Source organism: Phoca vitulina, unplaced genomic scaffold, assembly GCF_004348235.1.
Source record: "Phoca vitulina isolate PV1807 unplaced genomic scaffold, GSC_HSeal_1.0 scaffold8, whole genome shotgun sequence".
Classification (NCBI taxonomy): Eukaryota; Metazoa; Chordata; class Mammalia; order Carnivora; family Phocidae; genus Phoca; species Phoca vitulina.
In genome coordinates, this window is record NW_022589711.1 from 75,248,093 (window position 1) to 75,273,345 (window position 25,253).

The 25,253-nt window shown below is 35.0% G+C and overlaps 1 long non-coding RNA gene and 1 pseudogene across 2 annotated transcripts in view; one reads left to right on the forward strand and one right to left on the reverse strand.

The window, feature by feature from the left end:
* The window catches only part of LOC116634095, a 354,995-nt gene that overhangs the window by 73,011 nt on the left and 256,731 nt on the right, over nucleotides 1–25,253 (reverse strand). The gene's annotated exons all lie outside the window — the stretch shown is intronic.
* Nucleotides 20,631–20,700, forward strand: LOC116634218 (annotated as a pseudogene).

Here is a 25,253-nt window from a genome sequence, read left to right on the forward strand (position 1 = left end):
TCAAAAGAAAGCTGGGGTAGCAATTCTTATATCAGACAAATTAGATTTTAAACTAAAGTCTGTAATAAGAGACACAGAAGTATACTATATCATTCTTAAAGGGTCTATCTAACAAGAAGATCTAACAATTGTAAATATCTATGCCCCCAACATGGGAGCAGCCATCTACATAAGCCAACTGTTAACCAAAATAAAGAGTCATATTGATAACAATACGTTAATTGTAGGAGACTTCAATACTCCACTCTCAGCAAAGGACAGATCATCTAAGCAGAAAATCAACAAGGAAACAAGAGCTTTGAATGATACATTGGACCAGATGGACCTCATAGATATTTACAGAACATTCCACCATAAAACAACAGAATACTCATTCTTCTCGAGCGCACATGGAACTTTCTCCAGAATAGACCATATACTAGGTCACCAATCAGGTCTCAACCAATACCAAAAGATTGAGATTATTCCCTGCATATTCTCAGACCACAATGCTCTAAAACTGGAACTCAATCACAAGAAAAAATTTGGCAGAAATTCAAACACTTGGAAGCTAAAGACCACTCTGCTCAAGAATGTTTGGGTCAACCAAGAAATCAAAGAAGAACTTAAACAATTCATAGAAATCAGTGAGAATGAAAACACATCGGTCCAAAACCTATGGGATACTGCAAAGGCAGTCCTAAGGGGGAAATACATAGTCATCCAAGCCTCACTCACAAAAATAGAAAAATCCCGAATTCACCAACTAACTCTACACCTTAAAGAACTAGAGAAAAAACAACAAACAACGCCTAAGCCATGCATTAGAAGAGAAATAATTAAAATTAGAGCAGAAATCAATGAATTAGAAACCAGAGACACAGTAGATCAGATCAATGAAACTAGAAGTTGGTTCTTTGAAAGAATTAATAAGATTGATAAACCACTGGCCAGACTTATCCAAAAGAAAAGAGAAAGGACCCAAATTAATAAAATTATGAATGAAAGGGGAGACATCACGACTAACACCAAGGAAATAGAAACAATTATTAGAAATTATTATCAACAACTATATGCCAATAAACTGAGCAATCTGGATGAAATGGAGGCCTTCCTGGAAACCTATAAGCTGCCAAGACTGAAACAGGAAGAAATTGGCAACCTGAATAGGCCAATAACCAGTAACAAGATTGAAGCAGTGATCAAAAACCGCCCAAAAAACAAGAGTCCAGAGCCTGATGGATTCCCTGGGGAATTCTACCAAACATTCAAAGAAGAAATAATACCTATTCTACTGAAGCTGTTCCAAAAATAGAAACAGAAGGAAAACTTCCAAACTCATCCTATGAGGCCAGCATTACCTTAATCCCCAAACCAGGCAAAGACCCCATCAAAAAGGAGAATTTCAGACTGATATCCCTGATGAATATGGATTCCAAAATCCTCAACAAAATCCTAGCTAATAGGATCCAACAATACATGAAAAGGATCATCCACCACGACCAAGTGGGATTTATCCCCGGGATGCAAGGGTGGTTCAACATTCGCAAATCAATCAATGTGATAGAACACATTAATAAGAGGAGGGAGAAGAACCATATGATCTTCTCAATTGATGCAGAAAAAGCGTTTGACAAAATATAACATCCTTTCCTGATTAAAACTCTCCAGAGTATAGGGATAGAGGGAACATTCCTCAAGCTCATAAAATCCATCTATGAAAAACCCACAGCGAATATCATCCTCAATGGGGAAAAGCTGAGAGCCTTTCCCCTAAGATCAGGAACACGTCAAGGGTGCCCACTCTCACCACTGTTGTTCAACATAGTACTAGAAGTCCTAGCAACAGCAATCAGACAACAAAAAGAAATAAAAGGTATTCAAATTGGCAAAGAAGAAGTCAAACTCTCTTTTCGCAGACGACATGCTACTTTATGTGGAAAACCCAAAAGACTCCACCCCCAAATTACTAGAACTCATACAGCAATTCAGTAATGTGGCAGGATACAAAATCAATGCACAGAAATCAGTTGCTTTCTTATACACTAACAACGCAACTGTAGAAAGAGAAATTAAAGAAACGATTCCATTTACAATAGCACCAAAAACCATAAGATACCTTGGAATAAACCTAACCAAAGAGGTAAAGGATCTATACTCTAGGAACTAAGGAACACTCATGAAAGAAATTGAAGAAGACACAAGAAGATGGAAAAATATTCCCTGCTCATGGATTGGAAGAATATACATTGTTAAAATGTCTATGCTACCCAGAGCCATCTATACCTTCAATGCCATCCCGATCAAAATTCCAATGACATTTTTCAAAGTGCTGGAACAAACAATCCTAAAGTTTGTATGGAATCAGAAAAGACCCCGAATCGCCAAGGACATGTTGAAAAAGAAAAACAAAGCTGGGGGCATCACGTTGCCCGATTTCAAGCTATATTACAAAGCTGTGATCACCAAGACAGCATGGTACTGGCACAAAAACAGACATATAGACCAATGGAACAGAATAGAGAACCCAGATATGGACCCTCAACTCTATGGTCAAATACTGTTTGACAAAGCAGGAAAAAACATGCAATGGAAAAAAGACAGTCTTTTCAATAAATGGTGCTGGGAAAATTGGACAGCCACATGCAGAAGAATGAAACTCGACCATTCTCTAACACCATTCACAAAGATAAACTCAAAGTGGATGAAAGACCTCAATGTGAGACAGGAATCCATCCAAGTCCTAGAGGAGAACATAGGCAGTAACCTCTTTGACATCGGCCACAGCAACTTCTTTCAAGATACATCTCTAAAAGCTAGTGAAACAAAAGCAAAAATGAACTTTTGGCACTTCATCAAGATAAAAAGCTTCTGCACAGCAAAGGAAACAGTCAACAAAACAAAGAGGCAACCCACAGAATGGGAGAAGATATTTGCAAATGACACTACAGATAAAGGGCTGGTATCCAAAAATCTATAAAGAACTTCTCAAACTCAACACCCAAAAAACAATCAAGTCAAAAAGTGGGCGGAAGAGATGAACAGACACTTCTCTGAAGAAGACATACAAATGGCTAACAGACGCATGAAAAAATGTTCATCATCATTAGCCATCAGGGAAATCCAAATCAAAACCACACTGAGATACCACCTTACACCAGTTAGAATGGCAAAAATGGACAGGGAAAGAAACAACAAATGTTGGAGAGGTTGTGGAGAAAGGGGAACCCTCTTACACTGTTGGTGGGAATGCAAGTTGGTACAGCCACTTTGGAAAACAGTGTGGAGGTTCCTCAAAAAGTTAAAACTAGAGCTACCCTATGACCCAGCAATTGCACTCCTGGGTGTTTACCCCAAAGACATAGATGTAGTGAAAAGAAGGGCCATATGCACCCCAATGTTCATAGCAGCAATATCTGCAATAGCCAAACTGTGGAAAGAGCCGAGATGCCCTTCAACAGATGAATGGATAAAGAAGATGTGGTCCATATATACAATGGAATATTACTCAGCCATCAGAAAGGATGAATACCCAACTTTTACATCAACATGGATGGGACTGGAGGAGATTATGCTAAGGGAAATAAGTCAAGCAGAGAAAGTCAATTATCATATGGTTTCACTTATTTGTGGAACATAAGGAATAACATGGAGGACATTAGGAGAAGGAAGGGAAAAATGGGTGGGGGGAATTGGAGGTAGAGATGAACCATGAGAGACTATGGACCTGAGAAACAAACAGGGTTTTAGAGGGGAGGGGGGGAGGGGGATTCGTTAGCCCGGTGATCGGTATTAAGGAGGGCACATACTGCATGGAGCACTGGGTGTTATACGAAAACAATGGATCGTGGATCACTACATCAAAAACTAATGATGTACTGTATGGTGACTAACATAACATAATAAAATTTAAAAAAATAAATAAAAATAAATAAAATAAATAAATAAATAAAAATGAGTAGAAATACTAAGATACTATTTCTAACCCAATGGATTTTCTTATTTAGAGACCACTGAATCAGAAAAAAAATTCCAGGCTAATGGAAGGAAGATATATTTGAGAAGAAAAAGTAAGAGCTTTAAAAAAGTAAGAGCTAAGCAAAAAGAGAGAGAAAGAAAAAAGTTACCCTGAATACATAGGTGACATTTTCTTAGTACCAGGCTCAATACAATATTCATCTCCAGAATGTAAAATTGGTACATAAATATTGGAAATGAGGTTTATAGTCAAAGGAGAAGGCAGGACAATCTCATTTGGGGAAAAAGGAAACAAAACAAATCATGATATGGATCTTACTTTATCACTTTGATTAGATATGACAGGGATGGGTATATGCATATGTAAAATCTAACACTAAATTTATTTTTATCCAGCTATAAATTCTTTTTCACTTAGCATGAGGCTTTTGAACTTCATCCATTTTTTTTAATTTTATTTTATAATGTTATGTTAATCACCATACATTACATCATTAGTTTTTGATGTAGGGTTCCATGATTCATTGTTTGCATATAACACCCAGTGCTCCATTCAATACATGCCCTCTTTAATACCATTTTGTTTTATGTACTAGTATCCTATCAGTGTTGTAACAAATTACCACAAATTTACTGGCTTTAAACAACATAAATTTACTATTTTACAGTTCTGGAGGTCAGAAACCAAAACAGTCTTAAGGGACTAAAGTCAAGGTGTCAGTATAAATGGTTCCTTCTAGAGTTTCCAGGGGAGTATCTATCCCTTAATGCTTTCAGTCTGGAGTTTGTCAGCATTTCTTGTCTCCTGGTTATGTCTCCAATCTTTACTTTTGTGGTCACATCTTCCTTTATATCTTCTTCCTTTCTCTGATCTTCTGCTTCCCTTTTATAAGGACCTCTGTGACAATATCAGTCCCACCCAGATAATCCAGGATAATCTTCTAATCTGAAGAGTCTTAATTTAATCATATCTTCAGAGTTCCTTTTGCCACATAAGTAAACATGCCTAGGAGATTAGGACTTAGACATCTTTGGGGAAGAGGGAGGGCATTATTCAGCCTCCCACATTGCATATATCAGTAGCTAGTTCCTTTTAACTGCTGAGCAGTTTTTTTATTGTATGGATACCTCAAATTGTTCATCTTCACCTGTTGATGGAACTTTATATTGGTTTCAATTTTTGGTTATTATTAAAGAAGCTGTGAACATTAGTGTATATACTATATCTGTGGACATACTGTTTCATTTATCTTGGGTAAGTACCTAGAACTGAGGTTCCTGGATTGTACAGTAAGTATACACTTCATTTAAAATCCAAGAACCAAACTGCTTTCTATATTAACTGTACCATTTTCTATTCCCCTCAGCAATGTACAAGAGTTCCACTTGCTCAACAATTCAAATTCTCAGGGATTTTTTTCCCTGTCGTTTGTTTATTTACCACTCCAATAGAAGTGTGGTGGTATCTCATTGGATTTTTAATAGCATTTCTCTAATGGAGCTACTTGCACTCCACCATGCAGGGTGATAGGCAAAGGAAGACTGGAAAAATCAAAATCAATAAAGATGAGAAGTAGTAATGCAGAGAGAACACTCTCAGAATTTTTTTCCAGCCATCTCCACCAAGACACATGTTTCAGCCTACTACCGCCCTTTTCACTAAGAATCCTTAGTGTTTTAGTTAAAATCAGTTGCTATAATGAACACTTCTTTTTTTTTTTTTTTTTTGGCTTGTGTTTCTTTTATAAACTAGTTTGGGTTGCCAATTATGTTTCACCAAGAGCCAAAAATAATACCCAAAGTTAGAATTTGTAGGGGTCAAATTATCTCAGTTGATAAAACAGTATTTTGGTGGAAGATTTTTGATTGCAGATTTAATCTCCTTACTAGTTATAGATCTATTCAGATTTTCTGTCTTTATGATTCAGTATTGATAGGTTGTATGTTTCCAGGAATTTATCCAACTACTATAGCATTAAAAGGCATAAAATACATATGAATGATTTCAACCAAGGAGATGAAAGATCTATACAGTGAAAACTATTTAAAAATTGATGATATAAATTGAAGAATACACAAATAAATGGAAATATATTCCATGGTCATGGATTGGAAGACTTAATATTGTTAAAATGTCCATACTACAAAGTGATCCACAGTTTCAGTTCAATCCCTATCAAGATTCCAATGGCATTTTTCACAGAAAGAGAAAAAAATAACCCTAAAATTAATATTGAACCCCAAAAGACCCTAAATAACCAAATAAATCTTGGAAAGAATAAAGCTAGAGGTACCACAATTCCTGATTTCAAATAATACTACAAAACAAAAGTAATCAAAACAATATGGTATTGGCATAAAACAGACACGTAAATCAATGAAACAGAATGAAGATCCCAGAAATAAATCCACACTTCTGACAAAGGAGACAAGAATAGGAAAAGAACAGTCTCTTCAACAAATGGTGTTGGGATAACTGGATATCTACATGCAAAAGAATGAAATTGGATCTCTATCTTACACATTTACAAAAACAACCCAAAATGTATTAAAGACTTAAATGTAAGACCTGAAAGCATAAAACTCCTAGAAGAAAACAGGGAAAAAGCTCCTTGACATTGGTCTTGACAATATATATATATTTTTTACTTGATACCAAAAGCAAAGGCAACAAAAACAAAAATAAGCAAGTGAGGCAACATCAAACTAAAAAGTATCTGCACAGCAAATGAAACCATCAACAAAATGAAAAGGCAACCTCTGGAATGGGGGGAAACATTTGCAAACTACATATCCATATGGGATTAATACCCAAAAGATACAAAAAACTATATAACTCAATAGCAATAAATAAATAAATAAATAATATTAATAAACCAATTAAATAATAGGCAAAGGGACTTAATAGACATTTTTCCAAAGAAGAATTACAAACGGCCAACAGGTACAGAAATAGTGGTCAATATCACTAATTATCTAGGAAATGCAATTCAACCACAGTGAGGTATCACCTCATACCTGTGAGAATGTCTATCATCAAAAAGACAAGAATTAACAAATACTAGCAAAGATGTGGAGAAAAGGGAACACTTGTACACTCTTGGTGGGCATGTAGAATGGTATAGTCAAAATAGGAAACCATATGGAGGTTCACCAAGAAATTAAAAATAGAATTAACATATGGCCCTGCAGTTCTACTTCTGGGAATATATCCAAAGGAAATAAAATCATTATCTTGAAGAGATATGTATACTCCTGTTTCATTGTAACATTATTCACAAGAGCCACTGTATGGAAACAAGCCAAGTGTCCACCAACAGATGAGTTAATAAAGAAAATGTGGTGCATATACAAAGATGTATTTATTTATTTTAGAGAGAGAGTGAGAACTTGCAAATGGAGGTGAGGGGCAGAAGGAGAGAGAGAATGTCAAGTAGACTCCCTGCTGAGCATGGAGCCCCACACGGGGCTTGATCTCACAACCCTGAGATCATGACCTGAGCGGAAACTAAAAGTAGAACCCTTAACCAACTGAGCCACCCAGAAGCCCCAATGTGGTGCATATATATAATGTAATATTAGTCAACCTTAAAAGAGAAGGAAATCTTCCATTTGATGCAACATGTATGAACCTGGAAGGCAGTATGTTAAGTAAAATAGGACAAATACAAATACTGCATTATATCACTTATGTGGAATCTAAAAAAAAAAAAGTCAAACTCATAGAAACAGAGAGTAGAATGGCGATGCATGGGGTAAATTGTTAGAGGTTAGTAAAAGGCTACAAACTTTCAGTTAGAAGATGAATAAAGTCTGAGGATCTAATATATAACACAGCGAATCTACTTGATAATAACTGTATTGTATAATTGAATTTTGTGAAGAGAGTAGAACATAAATGTCCTCACCAAAAGGAAAAAAAGGTAAATAGGTGAGGTGCTGGATGTGTTCATTAACTCTATGGTGGGAGTCCTTTCACAATGCATATGTATATCCAATCATCATATTGTACATTTTAAAATTTTGTCAAATATACCTCAATAAAGCTGAAAGAAATATTAATAAGGTGCTCTAAATTCCCTAAATTTCACCCATAAAATATCCTATTTTACCTTTCGATTTTAATGATGTGAACAAAAACTCTGGTCACTAAGAAAGTAACAGGCTGTATATTGCAAGACTTTATTAATGATCATCAATAAAAAGATAACATTTCATAATGCAATATATTAAATATTTCCCAAGTGGAAGCTGTGAGGAAATTTGGAGCATATATTGATGCTTTTGAGCAAATAGATTAAGATGAAATTAAGATGGACTGCTTTGTTGAATATAATTTTGAACTGAATTTAATCATTTTAACTTTATACTTTTCTGTGTTTTCTTGTTTGCAGTAAACACAATAATTTTTATAATATAAATAGGCATACGCATATCAACACTTTTGTAAACACACACACATGTGGCACACACACACACACACACACGATTAGCTCAGTTGCTATTGCTCTAAAAAATCATTAGCTATTATTACATGAACAAATCTCTAAGGCTCTTTACAATGTGCTAGTGGGAGCTGCCCCTATTGCAAACAGTACAGTTGAAAATCAGCATCTGCAATTTTGAGCTTCTGCCTTTGTGTCTTTGGTTTGGGGGGCTCAGATTTCAAATCCCTATTTATTTTTTTCTGTCCCTGAGTTCTTTTTCTATTTGAGATAAGAATTTTAGCAAGATGCACAACATGAGCATTTTAGGTTAGGAATAACTAAACATTTCTCACAGTGAGAACTATTAAATATGTAGAATCTCTCTTCCTAGAAGTCTTTAAAAGTAGAAAGTTTACCATAAGTGAACATTTACATGAATTTTTACATATTTATTCATTTGTCCTTATTAACCACAAACCACATTTTTAAAATATTTCCAGCTTCCCAGCAGGTTCCCTCATACTCTTTCCCAGTCAATAACGTCACCTCACTCTTGAGATAATGGTCATGCCATTTTAATACATGTTGTCTCTCTCCCTAAGTATGAAAGGTTTCTTTGCCTCATGTTTGGATGTTCAGGTGAACGAATGACTGCTTCCAGACCTACACTTCAAATAAATTTTGTACACTTCACATAGCACATAATTTAATTCACAGTACTCTAAAAATATTCATTAAATTTGATGAAAATTTAGCTTCATTTTTCAATGCTGTTGGAAGATGACTCTCTCTCTCTTTAAGGGTGTCCTTGAGCTCTAAAAAACAAAATTGCAGTATGCTAATAGCCAGTTTTGAGAACAGCCCATCCTAAACATACTCTTCAAACTCATTAACAATATATCTAGCTGATTTCTAAGCAGGTGATAACACATAAACAGGTGGAAATTTACAAACAAGATATATATTAATTTTATTATATCTATACTATCTGTAAAACAGAAGTCAATCTGCAAAGGATAACAATTTCTCATAGGAAAATTGAAGATGGTAATAAGATAATAAAAGGATTTAAAATCGGGGTGCCTGGGTGGCTCAGTTGGTTAAGCATCTGCCTTCAGCTCAGGTCATGATCCCAGGGTTCTGGGATCGAGCAGCGCATCAGGCTCCCTGCTCAGCGGGGAGCCTGCTTCTCCCTCTCCCTCTGCCGCATCCCCTCTTGTGCTTGTGCTCTCTTGCTCTCTCTCTGTCAAATAAATAAATAAAATCTTAAAAAAAAAAAAAAGGATTTAAAATCATCATTATCACCATCATCTGAAACTGAAATATGAGCATTTTAGGTTAAGAAAAATCAAACATTTCTCACAGGGAGAACTGTTAAATATACAGAACCTCTCTTTCTAGAGGTCTATGAAAGTAGAAAAAAATACCAATCTGTTAGAGATGATTTAATTGCAGTACTTTCTGGAAACTAGATAATGACCTCTAAAGACCCCTTTTATCCCTAGAATATTTAAGTCCATTTTTAAATAAAACTTTATATATACAAAAGTTTATCTTTAGCAAGCTGATATTTCAAAAATCAACTTATGTAATATTGAACTTCTTTTGCCCTGTTCATATACAGTTCATAGTAAATTCATACGGAGCTACAATAAGTCAAAATTGGAAAAATCAAAGATTCAGATTTTGCAAAACAAGAGAGATGCCTTTATTTGCTGTAAACTTAAAGTCAGCTTATTCTTCAGAGTCATATTTCTTATTAAATTTAAGTGAAAATAAACATGATACCCTTTGGGAAAGTACATACAATACTATTGTTTTGCCACACAAAGAAGTGTTTTATACAAAATGTTTTAGTAGTCATTCATACTAATAGGTGGTAATCATTAATTACGTAAGTTATTTCCCACAACTTTTGCAGATGGGTCAAGATATTCAAAGAATATTTTAAGAATTTTCCTTTTCCAAGGGTGCCTAGGTGGCTGGGTTGGTTAAGCATCCGACTCTTGGTCATGATCTCGGGGTTGTGGGATCCACTGCATTGGCAGCAGGCACTGTGCTCAGCAGGGAGTCGGCTTCCCTTCTCCCTCTGCCCCTCCCTCTGCTCACGCTCTTGATCTCTCGAATAAACAAATAAATCTTTAGAAAAAAAAAAAAATTTTTCCTTTCCAATCAGAATTGTAGTCATACAACCCAAATGTAAAAAACAATTTTCTTCAGATACTATTTAGCAATAAAAATGACTATTAAGATAAACTACATTTTTTATTTAGATTTCAGAAGTTTTGTTTCTGTATTTGTGTGTGGCTGTTCCTCTGAGTTGTCTGTTAGGAGTTGAATTAATACAAATATATCAAACAACTAAAAGTCTTAATATAATAACAATAGGAGATAGAAAAATATAATAAAAGAGAAACAAAATATTATGATACACATCCTTACTTGGTTGCTAAAATCTAGACTAGGAAAGCATTTAATGGATTCTTGGTAATGTTATAGTTCTCAATAGTGATTAAAATATAATAATAAGAAAAACTATTTCAGATATTTCCATTTATAAACTCTCTCCAAGGAAAATATTTCACATATTTGATAAGGCAGCATTGCAGAGAAAGGCACATTCTTGGAAAGCTGACTGGAAAAAGAGAAGGAAGCTGATAACAGGGGCCAGAAAACAAAAAGCAGAATGAAGTGCCTAGCTTGGAGTCACACCAGGAATTAATTATTAATCTGGTAGTAGATAAAATGCTATAATGTTTATACTAATTTTTGATTGCTTGAATATCATGTGTTACATATTTTACATATTTTGTAGCTGCAGGATAAAATTATTATGATGATTCAAAATAGTGATAATTGCAATAATGATTTCAATTGTAACAGAAAACCGTTTTATGGAAACAGATTATGAAGAAAGAAAATGAGTAAATAATAAAGTTTGTAAGACAGATATATGCAAAAAATTTCTGTCAAAAAATTTCAACAAAGCCTATTATACAAGTGTATTCTTATGCAAAGAAATACTGTATAGCTGCTGTCACCAGATCAGAGGACATCAGCAAAACATCCCAAACCCGAGGGATAAAACTATTACGAGACTGTGCATCAAGGATTGATACGGCAGCATCAGAAAATGCCAACCAGATAAGCACAATTTTCAGACCAAAATAGAAATGATCACCTTGTACAGGTATCCCTACTCTTGGTAAGATGATCTATAAATATGGCAATTTCCTGGAAACATTCTATTAAAGCACAACTAAAGTTATCTCTAATAGATGGACCTTCTGGTAAACTCATCAACCTGGGGGAACTCTGTACTGAATGTATGTTTGTGAGGATGCAGTTAAGGATGAGATTTATATAATGGGCCCCTGAAAACTGAAACTCTATATCCATTATTGATTGTCTCTGGGACTTTTGAAAAAATAAAACTTGTTTAATAAATATGAACACAGAAATAATTATATAATGAATTGTTATTTGTGATGTTTCAATAGGAAAGAAAAAGAGCACTGCAGAAGCCAGATGGAGGTCTTTACCACTCTGTGAGGGAAAACTGTGGATAGGTAGCAAATTCTGATAACATAGAGCTTTGATGTATTATCTGTATATATATCTTGCTTTTCCTAAACTGTATTCTCTAGTGCATATTGTACTAAATATATTCAGTAATTAGTGGTTCAGTCCAAAGCCATAAAATCCTAGATTAAATGTTTTCCATTAAACATTCTGGGTTCAGTCAGTGCAGGGTTATAGGAAATTATTAAAAGTAAATCTTCAGAGAAGATTGACTCACCCTTGAAGTTAGTGGCAGTTCAAATAGGACAACATTTCACATAATTAAGGAAGATGATACCAAAACAACAACAACAACAAAAACAACCTATGTATCTAAAACCAATGCTTTTAAAATTATTATTATTTTTATATTTAGGAATCTCTGTAAGTATGATCTGATCCTCAGTGAATCCCATAGTATAGAAAAGTGGGACCAAGGAACACACTATGCCCCTTGGTTCACAGTATCATCAAATTCCATATGTGACAAGACCAATGATAGATGACTCCAAAGAAAATGCAGAAGCTCCATAACTCATACAATTTAATAATGCTAAACCACAGGGAAATTCCTTTTCAACTAAAGTTTATGCAGCCATCCCTGGAAGCACTTCTTCTCTATCTTAACTATAGATACAATTTTACTTTATATAAACCTTTCATCTCTTAAAATATTTTGTCTTAATGTTAGAGTTCTCTAAATGGCTCAAAGGGTTGCTTTAATCTTTCTAAGCAACATTCTATTCCCAAATGGTGAATTTAACTCAGATCTACAGAAAATTCTACCCCAGCATCATCAACAACAAAAATGACAAAGGTCAGAAGTACTTTAAAAGCGAATACAATTATAAACAAAGTATCAACTGTGAAACATAATATATATACTAAATTAATTTACATTTTTAATCCTATAACGACTCCATGAATTTACTACATTTCATGATAGATTGTATTGTTAAATTCTAGATATACCCTAATACTGAAAATATGTAAAATTTTCATCACCATCATCAAAATAAGTTCTAAGTACTTTAAAGTACATAAAAGAAATAAGTGAATATTATTTCTTATGTAATATTTTTAATTTTTTAAACCTTGGTATGTTCTGAACATCAGTTAATTTATAATAACTAATTCACATTAACAAGATTGATATTCACATTTGTCCTACCATGCTTATCCTAAGATTTTCACACTAGTAAATGAGTGTCTTAAATTTATACCCTTAGGCATAACTTTCTGGCCATTAACCCTAAAGAAGGATTGAGTCAAATGTTTACTATATAGCATTAAATACAATGTAATCCTCAATTGAATAGATCTACTCTACTATGAATGTTAATATCTGACATAATCATGAAACTAACTTACACATTTCACAATAAAAAGTTATATAATTTTTTAAGTCAAGATACCTGCATGATTACCACTATCAACTAAACTTCTATTTTTAATATAAACAATTTAATTATATTTGACATTTATAGGAGTTGCCCTTTGAAAAGTTGCTGAGAAAGAACATATCTCAAAATTCTGTCAGCCCTGGGCACCTGGGTGGCTCAGTCATTAAGCGTCTGCCTTCGGCTCAGGTCATGATCCCAGGGTTCTGGGATCGAGTCCCACATCGGGCTCCTTGCTCCGCGGGAAGCCTGCTTCTCCCTCTCCCACTCCCCCTGCTTGTGTTCCCTCTCTGGCTGTGTCTCTCTCTGTCAAATAAATAAATAAAATCTTTATTAAAAAAAAAAAATTCTGTCAGCCCTACAAGGACCACTGCTACCACACTAATAACCCAGTCTTTATTGGCATCGAACCTAGACATGGAAGTTTCTTAGACTGCATGATGTGATATTATTTCTGTGTTTAAGAGTAATATCACAGGCAGGTATCTATTGGTCATATGAACAGAGGTTTTCTATTCTGTTGGTTCAATCTTTCAGTTCAGTTCCAAATGTCTGCCCTTTTTTCAGTTGTAAAAGTAGTCCTCATACTTTCAAACTGTTAACATAAACTTTTAAATTCACAAACAAATTTTCCACAAGGCCTTTTATTCTTATATTAAACTACATCTAGAAACTACAAATGTCAAAATTATTTCTACTCTGCTGAATCAGCCCAAGAATAAAATTGTATTTTGGAGACAGAAAATTAAAATGATTTTTTTCTCTTAATACATTTGAAGTATCTTAAAAATATGTTGAACATATATATATGTATATATATATACATATATATATAGTGCATATATATATATGTAGTGCATTCAGTATGTTTTATAAAATCTAATTCAGTCTTCAAATCTTCCTAGCATAATGAACTGACAAGTCATGTAGTTTTCGCTTTTGTAATTTAACACTCTTGAAATATACACATATCAATACTTTCAGAAAGCTAACTTTTCAAACAGTGATCTTGGCAAAATATAATCAAACTGCTTACTTTCCTACATAAATATGAAGTTTGTATGAACATTCGAAGACCAGGTGAAACGTCTCAACTATTCTGACCAGAAATCACAAACTATAATTAGCTCAGATCCCATGATAATGCTTCTTTGTGAATCAGAATTACATATTGTAATCAGAACCCTAATATAGACAAACTACATTATACAATATATGTTTTCTCGGGGCGCCTGGGTGGCTCAGTCGTTAAGCGTCTGCCTTCGGCTCAGGTCGTGGTCCCAGGGTCCTGGGATGGAGCCCCGCATCGGGCTCCCTGCTTCACAGGAAGCCTGCTTCTCCCTCTCCCACTCCCCCTGCTTGTGTTCCCTCTCTCGCTGTGTCTCTCTCTGTCAAATAAATAAATAAATAAATCTTTAAAAAAAAAAACAATATATGTTTTCTCCTTAGTTTTTGTTAAAGTACATTACTAATTAATCTTGTATGGTGACAGATGGTTACTAGACTTATCATGGGGATCAGTTTGTAATGCATAAAAATATCAAATTGTTATGATGTACACCTGGAACTAATAGGATATTGTATGTCAATTATACTTCAATAAAAAATATTAAAAATAAGTACGATACTATTTATTGGCTAATCTGATCAATGTTTGTTGTTTCTTCAGATTGATGCTCCATTCCCAGTGTCCTTGTTCTTCTATCCCACTTACAGATAAGTAAGTGGATTCAGAAAGAGAACCTGAAAGGTATTTTAAAAAATACTGTGGCATCTAAAAAATGGTGAAAACATTTAGAAGTAAATAAAATAGACACAGTGTTTCCTTAAAATTTTTTTATCCTGTGATCCTCTCTGAATTGTGGCCTTTCAATTTCCTTCCCTTATTCTGGTTTCTCATTAGAGAAATTCTACTAAATACTGTACCCAAATCCACCATACTTAAGGTGTTTCCTATTGTATTTGTTAACTATAGTTGTATAATAAATTCCCCAAAACTTCATTGTTTAAAACAAAGCCTATTTATTATCTCACAGTTCTTTGGGGTCAGAAAAGTGCACTACTTAGCTCAGTGGTTCTGGATCAGCATCTCTCAAGAAATTGCACTCCATGGCTACAGTCATCTCAAAGCTCAACTGGGGCAAGATCCCTTCCAAACTCATTCATATGGCTGTTGTCAGGCCTCAGATCCTAAGTGTCTCTGGGCTGAAAGTATCAGTTCTAGACCATATTGGCTTCTCACACATAGCAGCTGGATTCCCTCAGAGCAAGTGAATGAATGTGCAATAGAGGACATGCAAAACAGAAGTCCATAATCTGTTTGTAACCTAATCTCAGACGTGACAACTCTTCACTTTTACCTTATCCTATTTATTAGAAGCAAGTCAATAAATCAGCCACACTGAAGCAAAGGGAACTACACAGAACACAAATACCAGGAGGTGGGGATCATTGGGGGTCACCTTGGAGGTTGCCAATCAAACCCATGTTCCAAAAAGTGAGTTCTTATTCCACTCCTCAATTAAATATTATCTTAGAGTTAAAGTAGAAAATTTACCTAATTTACTGAGTATCTACTATGTGCCATGTTTAGTCTCTAGTAAAATGGTAGAGATAGGGGTTCCTGGGTCGCTCAGTCATTAAGCATCTGCCTTCAGCTCGGGTCATGATCCCAGGGTCCTGGGGTGGAGCCTCACATGGGTCTCCCTGCTCGGCGGGAAGCCTGATTCTCCCTCTCCCACTCCCCCTGCTTGTGTTCCTGCTCTTGCTATCTCTCTCTCTGTCAAATAAGTAAATAAAATCTTTAAAAAAAAAGTACAGATAAATATAGCTTTCATTCTAGAGAGGCGAGAACAACAACAACAAAAAATCAGAAGCCAACAATGTAAGTACCATCAAGAAAAAATAAAATAAAATAGAGTAATAGGGAAAAAAACTGGCTAATAGAATGAGAGACTAATATTTTAATTAGTCAGGAAAATTTATCTGAAGAAGCACTTTTGAGATGGGAACTGAATGGTAAGAAGGGAAATCTTTAGAGGTGAAGATCAGGCATGTGAAGTAGGTTTTGCAAATTAGGCATACAAAGAACAGACTGGTACAGAAGAGCAAAATCTGAGATAAAAAGCACAAATATGTCATCCAAAAAATCCACAGAAGAGTGTGTATCCAGATGAAGGGACCGTTCAGCTATACTGAATGCTGCTAGGAATTTTGAATACAAAGGGAACAAAGATGTGAATGTTCTTTTGTTAACAAAAAAGTCATCAGAGGCAAGGGGACAGGTGTAATTGGAAGACTTATTTGAGCAAGATATGGCATAGATGAGATGTTAGCAAGAGAAAACAGTAACTATAAAGAGATTTTTTATATTAAGTTTTGCTATTAAAGGACCAGAGAATGTGGGTGGTAACTAGGGGAAGTTAGAGATATAAAGTGAGAGATATTTTTTCAGATGAGAATATTAAAATCATGTTTATATGCTGATAGGAATGATCTAGAAAAGAGGGAAATGCTGATAATGCAAAAGAGGTTAAGTTCATTATTCATTTTTCTGCAACTATTTTAAAAAATATATTTATTTATTTTGGGGAGAGAGAAAGTACAAGTGTGGGGGGGAAGGGCAGAGGGAGAGGGAAAGAGAGAGAGAATCTCCAGCAGGCTCCCCACTGAGCTCAGAGCCCAACACAGGGCTCCATCTCACTACCCTGAAATAATGACCTGAGCCAAAATCAAGAGTTGGATTCTCAACCAACTGACCCACCCCTTCAGCAACTATTTTTTGACTATACATATCATGTCCTCTTCCAGTTCCAGCAGATATGAAACTTATCTTCTAGTTTGGATAAAAAAGTAATAAACAAGGAGTATTAAGTAAAATACATGATGTATCAGTTTACTAAAGAGAAAAATAATGCAGGCAATTTTAGATAGGGTGGCCAGATAGGGTCTCACTAAGAAAATATTTGAGTAAAGTTCTGAAAAAAGGAAATACATCATGTAGATATCTGAAGGAAGAAATTTCTAGAGCAGCAAGAGCAAAGATCTTAATTCAAGAGCATGCTTTATATATTTAATGAAGAGCAAGAAGGTGAATGGAGATGGTTGAGTAAATGAGAGCAAGGAGAAAACATCAGAGACATAGTAGGAAGCCAGATTTTATAGGCTTAAGTAAGATCATTTAAAGATTTTAGTTTCTATTCAGAATGGAAGGGAAACCATTAGAGGATGTTAAACAGAAGAATAGCCTAATTTTAAGATATTTTGAGAGTTGCTAATGTATCAGATATAGGCTGTGAGAGAAAAGGAGTCCAGTATGATGTATGGGTTTTTGATTGAGTACCAGAACGGAGCTGTCACTTACGGAGATGTGGAAGATTGAGGAAGGATCCACTTGGGACAAAAGTCATGAGATTAGGCAGTTCTGTAAAGAATTCTATAGTCCAAAGAAAATGTCCATCCTGGACATTTTCAAGCCATTAGTGGAGAGATCTGTGAAACTGGATCTATAAGGGAGTGAGTACAGGCATTAAAATGGATTCCATAGCCTAAGTTCTGTGTAATATAGCATATATATCAAGAAAATGAAAAGGAACCAGCAAATAAGACTGGAAAGGAGTTATCAGAGAAGTAGGAGGGAAATGAGGAGAGAGTGATGTTCTAAAAACCAAGTAAAAGTTTGGTCAGTTGTGCAGGATGAGTGGACAGGGGGCCAAGGAAAGCCAACACTTCAAAAAAAAAAAGTATGTAATTGTGTCAAATGCTGCTGATGCGCTAAGTTAAATGAGAACTGAAAACTGACCATTGCTTTTAGCAATGAGGATGCCATTGGTGATCTTGAAGAGAACATTTGTGCTGGTTTGTTGGAACAAAAGCCTGACTGGAGTGAGTTCAACAGAGAACTGGAAGAGAAAAACTGGAAACATTGAGAGAAAATTACTCTTTCAAAGTATTGCTTGAAGGGATGGGAAAATATTGTGGTGAGAGCTGGAGGAAAATGAGGAATGGGTGTAGGTTTTTTAATGGAAAAAATACCAAACATTTGTATGCTAATAGAAATGGCCCAGTAGAGGGCGCCTGGGTGGCTCAGTTGGTTAAGCGACTGCCTTCAGCTCAGGTCATGATCCCGGAGTCCTGGGATCGAGTCCCACATCGAGCCCCCTGCTTAGCAGGGAGCCTGCTTCTCCCTCTGACCCTATCCCCTCTCATGCTGCTTCTCTCTCTCTCTCTCTCAAATAAATAAAATCTTTTAAAAAAAATAAAAAATAAAATTAAAAATTAAAAATTAAAAAAATTAAAAAAAAAAGAAATGGCCCAGTAGATCAAGGTCTTCTTCCTACATCTCCACCCATGTCTTTCCAGTCTCCTTTTCTGTTTCCTGTTTCAACACTATGACTTCTAAATATTGGAGTGGCCCAAGGCTCTTTCCTTTTCCTCTTTCACTAACTTTTTAGGTGATTTGCTCCAGACTCACATTATCTAAATAATGATGGCTCCCAAACTGGTAGCTCCAGCTCAATCTCCTCCCTGAACCCGAGACTCATATACACAATTTTGTTTTCAACACTACTACTCGGATGTATAAACAAACACCTCAAACATAGCATGTTTTACTGAACACCTGATGTACCCCCATCCTGGATAACAACTGAGCAAGCTGCACCTTCTATTCTTCTTCCCCATTATTTAAGTAAATAATCATTCAGTCCTCTCAGTTGTTTAGGCCTACATGCTTGGAATTAGTCTTGAAGATTTTCTTTCATAACCTTTATTCAATTCACCAGTGAATGCATTCAGTGCTATATCCAGTATATAAAACAATACTAATTACTTTTTGCTACTTCTGCTACCCTGGGCCCAACCACCATTTCTAAATTGAATTATTACAGTAACTTCCAGCTGGGCTCCTTTCATTCACTCTTACTCAGTTACAGTCTTTTCTCAACCAATAGCCAGAGTAATCCCATTAAGACAAAAGTCATATAATTTTATTCCTATTTTCAAAACTCCCCAATGGCAACCTATCTCATTCGGAATAAAAGTTAAACAACTTGCAAAGTCCTGCAAGACTTTACATGTTTGAGAACTCTACTACCTACTCTATCCTTTCCTCCTACTGCTCTCCTTCTCTCCCATACTGGTCCCCTTGCTGATGCTGAAACATTCTACACATGCACACAACATAGGGTCTTTGCTGTTTCTTTTTCCTGTAACATTCTTTATCCAGATATCTGTATGACTTGTTTTTATACTTCCTTTGGCTCATTGCTCAAATACCACCTTACTAGAGATGTTCCCCTACTGCCCTACATAAAATAGTACCCCTCTTTCTCTTGGCATTATATTTTTGCCTGCTTTATTATTTTCTATAACATTTCTCACCATCTAGGCTACTATATATTTATTGATCTTTTTAAATCTCCCACATTAGGATGTAGATTCTTTTCTGTCCTGTTCTCTGTTACAATTCCAGGACAGAATAGAGCCCCACTCAGAGTAGGAATTCAATAAATAATTGTTGAATGAATGAATAAATTGCTCTCTTCAAATACTATCTCCATTACTTTGCCTAATTGAAAATTGGATTTCTGAGGAACTTCTTGGTAAATCAAATGACACTTGATAGGTGAATATTCTTGACTGTTCTGCCTCATTTGGCACTGGTTTTGATTTTTTCATTCTTTTAAGTCTCTCCTTCCATTCTCCTGATGTTCCTCATAACTTTCTCTTACCCACCATTCTCAGTTGCCATTGAGGGATCAACTTTTGGCCAGTCTGTTCAATCTTCTTCTTCAGGGTTCTATTCTTAATTCATCCTTTCCTACTCTGTCTCACTGAATTCATCTAATTCCCATGGTTTCGACAATGTTATATTTCTATATGTTGATATCGTCTGTAAAATTTGCATAAGCATGACTCACGCTGGTCCAGGAACTGCTTCTCAATTCTTGGACATGGGTCTCTAGATTCAATGATTTAGGGAATATGGCTCTGAAAGCTGCATTTTAACAAGATCTAGTGCTTTTATGCACACTAGCATTTAAGAACTACTGATCTATGTCTTCATATCTGATCTCCTTTTTGAGATTCACACTCAAATATTCAACTAACTATTCCTGACATTTGGATATATCTAAAGCAGCTCAAATTCTACATGTCCAGTGCTAATCTCATCATCTCGCCTAACTTTCCCCCTCAATTTTCCTCCTGCTGTACCCTTATCTTGATGAGTGGTACAGTTATCTACCTACTGAACTTAGTCAGAAATCAGGATATAATTATCATCATCGCTTCTCGGCCTTTTGGCTAAGATCAAGTGTAGGATATAATTATCATCTTTCTTTCTTTCACCCTCACATACAATCACTCACAGATCCTTTTGTGTTCTATATTCTCATAGTGTTTAAACTCCCACATCATTTTAAACTGAAAATATTATAATAACTTCCATGGCCTCATTCTTTTCCACATTTATTTTCTTTTCTCCAAGGTGCTGCTAATTTGATTATGTCAAATATGTTTCTATAACATTTATAAAGAAAATATCTGTTCCATAGAGGATATAATCTATAATGAGCATTGTGATAGATAATTCAAGTGCATTATACCAGTTAACAACCCAGAATGTTTTGCATAACTTTCAAGATAATACCCACAGGTCTTATTGTAGTATATGTTGTTCTTTATAATATGACTTCAGCTGTTTCTTACTGACTCCCTCATCTCTTCCCATCTCACATGTCACAATTAAAATGAGTTGAATTACTTTTTGCTCTCTGAATGAGAGATGTTCTGTGGATCTTTGTATAAGCAGCTTCCTCTGCCTGCACCACCTTTCCAACCTCTCCTAGCTAGCTCCTAATCAGGACAGACCCCTCTTTTCCTGATGTCCATGGTCTGTGTTCAAAGACCACATGGAATACTTTAATATTATCATCTATCTACCTATCTTACACTGGACTAGGAAATAAATGAGTGGTATAATGGCTTTTTTGATATGTCAACTTGGCAAGGCTACAGTCCCTAGTGATTCAATTAAACACTAATCTAGGTGTTACTATGAAGCAATAGCTAATCACTTGAAGTTAAATAAGGGAGGTTATCCTGGATAAACTAGGTGAGCTTGGCTGAATCAGTTGGAAGGCCTTTAAAGTAGGTCTGAGGTTTCCCTGAAAGAGAAGAAATTCCCCTATGGCCGAAAGCTTCAACTTATGCCCATGGAGTTTAATTGTACTTGTGATCCTTCCTACTGGTCCTGCTTCTCTGGTCGAACCCTAACTGATGAACATAGGTACTACCTTTTTTGTTATGCATGCCATGTGCAAAATCCAGTGCCTGACTGGATATGCACTCTGTACACTTTTAAATGAGTAAAAATGAAAAAAAAAAAAAAAATCAATTCTGGAACAGTCAAGCCTTCTGTCACAACTTGACCACTGAGAAACTTTGGAGAAAATCATATAGGTCACTATCACTGCAAACACACACACATACACACACACATACACACACAGTCTCTAACTTCAAGGGGGTCATAAAATTGTTTGAAAAATATTTAACTGTCTCTTAAGTGCTCCCTCTCCAATTCTGCTCAGTGAAAATTTTCTTCATTTCTCTTATGTTCCTCAACAGTCTGTGACCCTTATTTTAAACAGATAATTTAGCCTTCTATTTCACAAAGAAAATGGAGGACTCTAGGCATAAAATCCTTTACTTAAAAAGACACACTTTTATACTCAACTACACTTCTTTGCCCCCACGTTTCAAAGGAAGTACATTTTTCTCTTTCAATCCAAGCCTAAATCCCAAACCTTGTCATACATTATCTATACTTTCACCTTCTATATAATTTTGCTTCCTTAACTATACCATTTCATGTTCTGTTTTTTTTTTTTTTCTGATAATCTGTTTTTCTACTAAAATTTGAATAACTGGTTCTTTTTACTTGTCCATCCTCTACATTACTTCACTGAAGTCTCTTACTGAGTCAAAAACAATGTCCTAACATGACGGACTTTCTTTAAAAAGTACATAATTAGCAAGAGAAAACTCATTTCAACAACCATTGCACACCATGTTCATTGCAGCATTATCACACTAGCCAAGAGGTGGAAGCAAATAAATATTTACCATGAATTAATGGATAAAGAGAATATGATATATACATACAATAGAATATTATTCAGCCTTAAAAAGGAGGAAAATTCTGTCATATGTTAAAACATGGATGAAATTTAAAGACATTATGCTAAATGAAATAAGCCAGTCATAAAAAAACAAATACTGCATGATTCTACATATATGAGGTCTCTAAAATAGACTCTTAGACACAGAAAGTAGAATTAAAGTTGCCAGGGCCAGAGGGGAGGTGGGAAAGAGGAAGCTGTACCATGAATAGAGAGCTTCAGTTCTGCAAGATGAAAAAGTTCTAGAGATCTGTTGCATAAAAATGTGCATACAGTTAATATCATACACTTAAAAATGGTTAAGATGAGACATTTTGTAATGTGTTTTTTTACCACAATAAAACAAACAAAAAATAACAAAACTAAAGAAACTAATTCCTGTACTGTTTACTAACAGAATATCTGACCCAACTCAAAACTGAAAAAAGATGCATTTATAGAAACGTATTAGTACATGATTGCAGGTATGTAAATAGAAAGCTTTTAGTAAGAACACATGAACCATTAGTGCCAATTTCCTTTTGTTTCGTATCTTTCTTAGAAGTGATAAACCACCTTTATCACCTTCTACAACTCTTACTTAAAAAATAATACCATAGATACTTAGAGGTTGAGATCTACCTCATTTAAAAGCCAGGGTGATCCACACTTTATCAGTTGTCCCAAGTATCCTAATTTCCCATGTTATACCACTTCTTGAATTCCCCTATTTGTATCTGTTTTTTGTCAGTCAACTTCTTGGAGTGTTTCTCAAAATATCACTCCATCTCCATACTCAAATCTTGTTTCTCAGTTTTGGAACAAATGATTTAATTAAGGCAACATAGCAATCAAAAGTGAGGGCAGTGGGAGCAAATTCAGAAAGTGATGGCGATTTACCCATTGCTCAAGGACATACAGCCTCCTTCAATTTCAGGCAAAGGTATTAACCAAAATTAGGTTCAGATAATTAATTACTACTGAAGCCTAAGTGCATGTCCGTACACGAAAGGACTAGAAGAACAAAGTATTTGAAAAAATTTCAATTTTCAATAGCCCGTGAACAATAAAGATGTCTGCAAATTGTGATACTAGTTCTTTTCCCTTCCAGTTCTGTAGTTTGTATGCACACAATTAAATATATACTTATTCAGAAGATTTTGGTGTAAGGTAAGTCAACATGTCTCTGGAAGGAAAGTGTTTGTATTTTTTAAAAGTCTAAAATTGCTTTGCTTCTTTACAGTCTAGAACTTTTATGATGACTTTATCAAATAATCACTAGAGGAAATTTTTCATCCATTTTTATTTTTGCCTTTGTCCTTCTTACTTAGGTACATCATCTGGGGATGACTGCAGTGGTTTAACCTCTTGGCAATACCAGTATTGCTACAAGCTTCTTTCCCTGATATTTTGGATTTCTCTGGGTATGACTGACAACCCTAAAGACTCTAGAAAACTGTTAGAATCCCTTGAAAAATATTCTTTATATGTGGCTTCCAGAAGGTCTTTTTAGCATTTATTGAATTCTTGAATACTTAATTATACACCAAAACATTTGGAATCCTGGCCTGAAACTTTATGTCTTCATTATCTCATTTTCCATAATTTCTGAAGTAAAATTGTATTCTAGTATATTAAATAATAAATCATACTAGTGTTGGTTTATGTATATTTTGTGATAGAAAAAAAATCAATTCTTCCTAGAACAAGTTAAAGATTTTTTTTAATTAAAAACAATTTAAAGCCCAAGTTGATTTTTAAATAATAGGCAAAGAAATAAAAGTTCTAAACAGGTATTTGTTTGATTGTTTGGTTGATTCTGCATTCTAAATGCATAGACTTTATGCTTATTTCAATTAGGAGAGTAGTGCATGGTTACCTTCACTGTAGATCTTTGTGGTCAGTTACTCAACCAGATCATTGCTCAAACCTTGATCAAACTTGAATCAGTAGTAAAGATATAAATGGAAGGAATTTGTAGAAAGTTCACGGGGTTAGACACACGCTGCTAATTTAATTGGCAAGAGAACAATAAATCCACACAGGCTTCATATATCCTACTATAGCACCCAGTTCCTGATCAAAGCAACAGATTTTACAATTTTCTGAGGAACTTGTTTTCAATATAACATTCATGTAGCTGTGTAATAGCAGATGTCCTCGGCCAAGAATAGCTCATAAAAGGGATAGGGGATTCACTGCAAACTCTATACACGGTTTCTTTGGAATACAGTGATCATAATTATGTTTTTACAATGGCACTGTTTTCCTTTTTTTTTTTTGGCAGATGAAACTCAATTTTTCAAACAAGTCAGTGTCCCTTATCAAATCCTAAATATAGGGGCAGCTTTATCACCAACATTTGGCATGTAAGGCCCTACACAAATCTATTTGGCTGATTTAATTCACTTCAAAAAGGTAATTTTCTAACTACCCTCTATTGGCCTGAAAGAGTTAAGGTTCTGCCAGTTGGGTAGTTTAGTCCTTTCTCACTGGCACAAGGACATACATGAGATCCTTACTACAGATTTCTATGTATACAAACAAGCATAAAACATAAACCTGTAGGCTTCTCAATCTTTGTAACTAGAATATTAATTTAAAAATAGTTCTATTATAGTTACAATCAGGATTTTAAACTGTCTGCATTGCAAAGTATCACATACAGAAAAATGCACAAAACAAACCTATAGTATAACAAATTATCAAAGGAAAACTATGTAACTATCATCCAGATCAAGAAA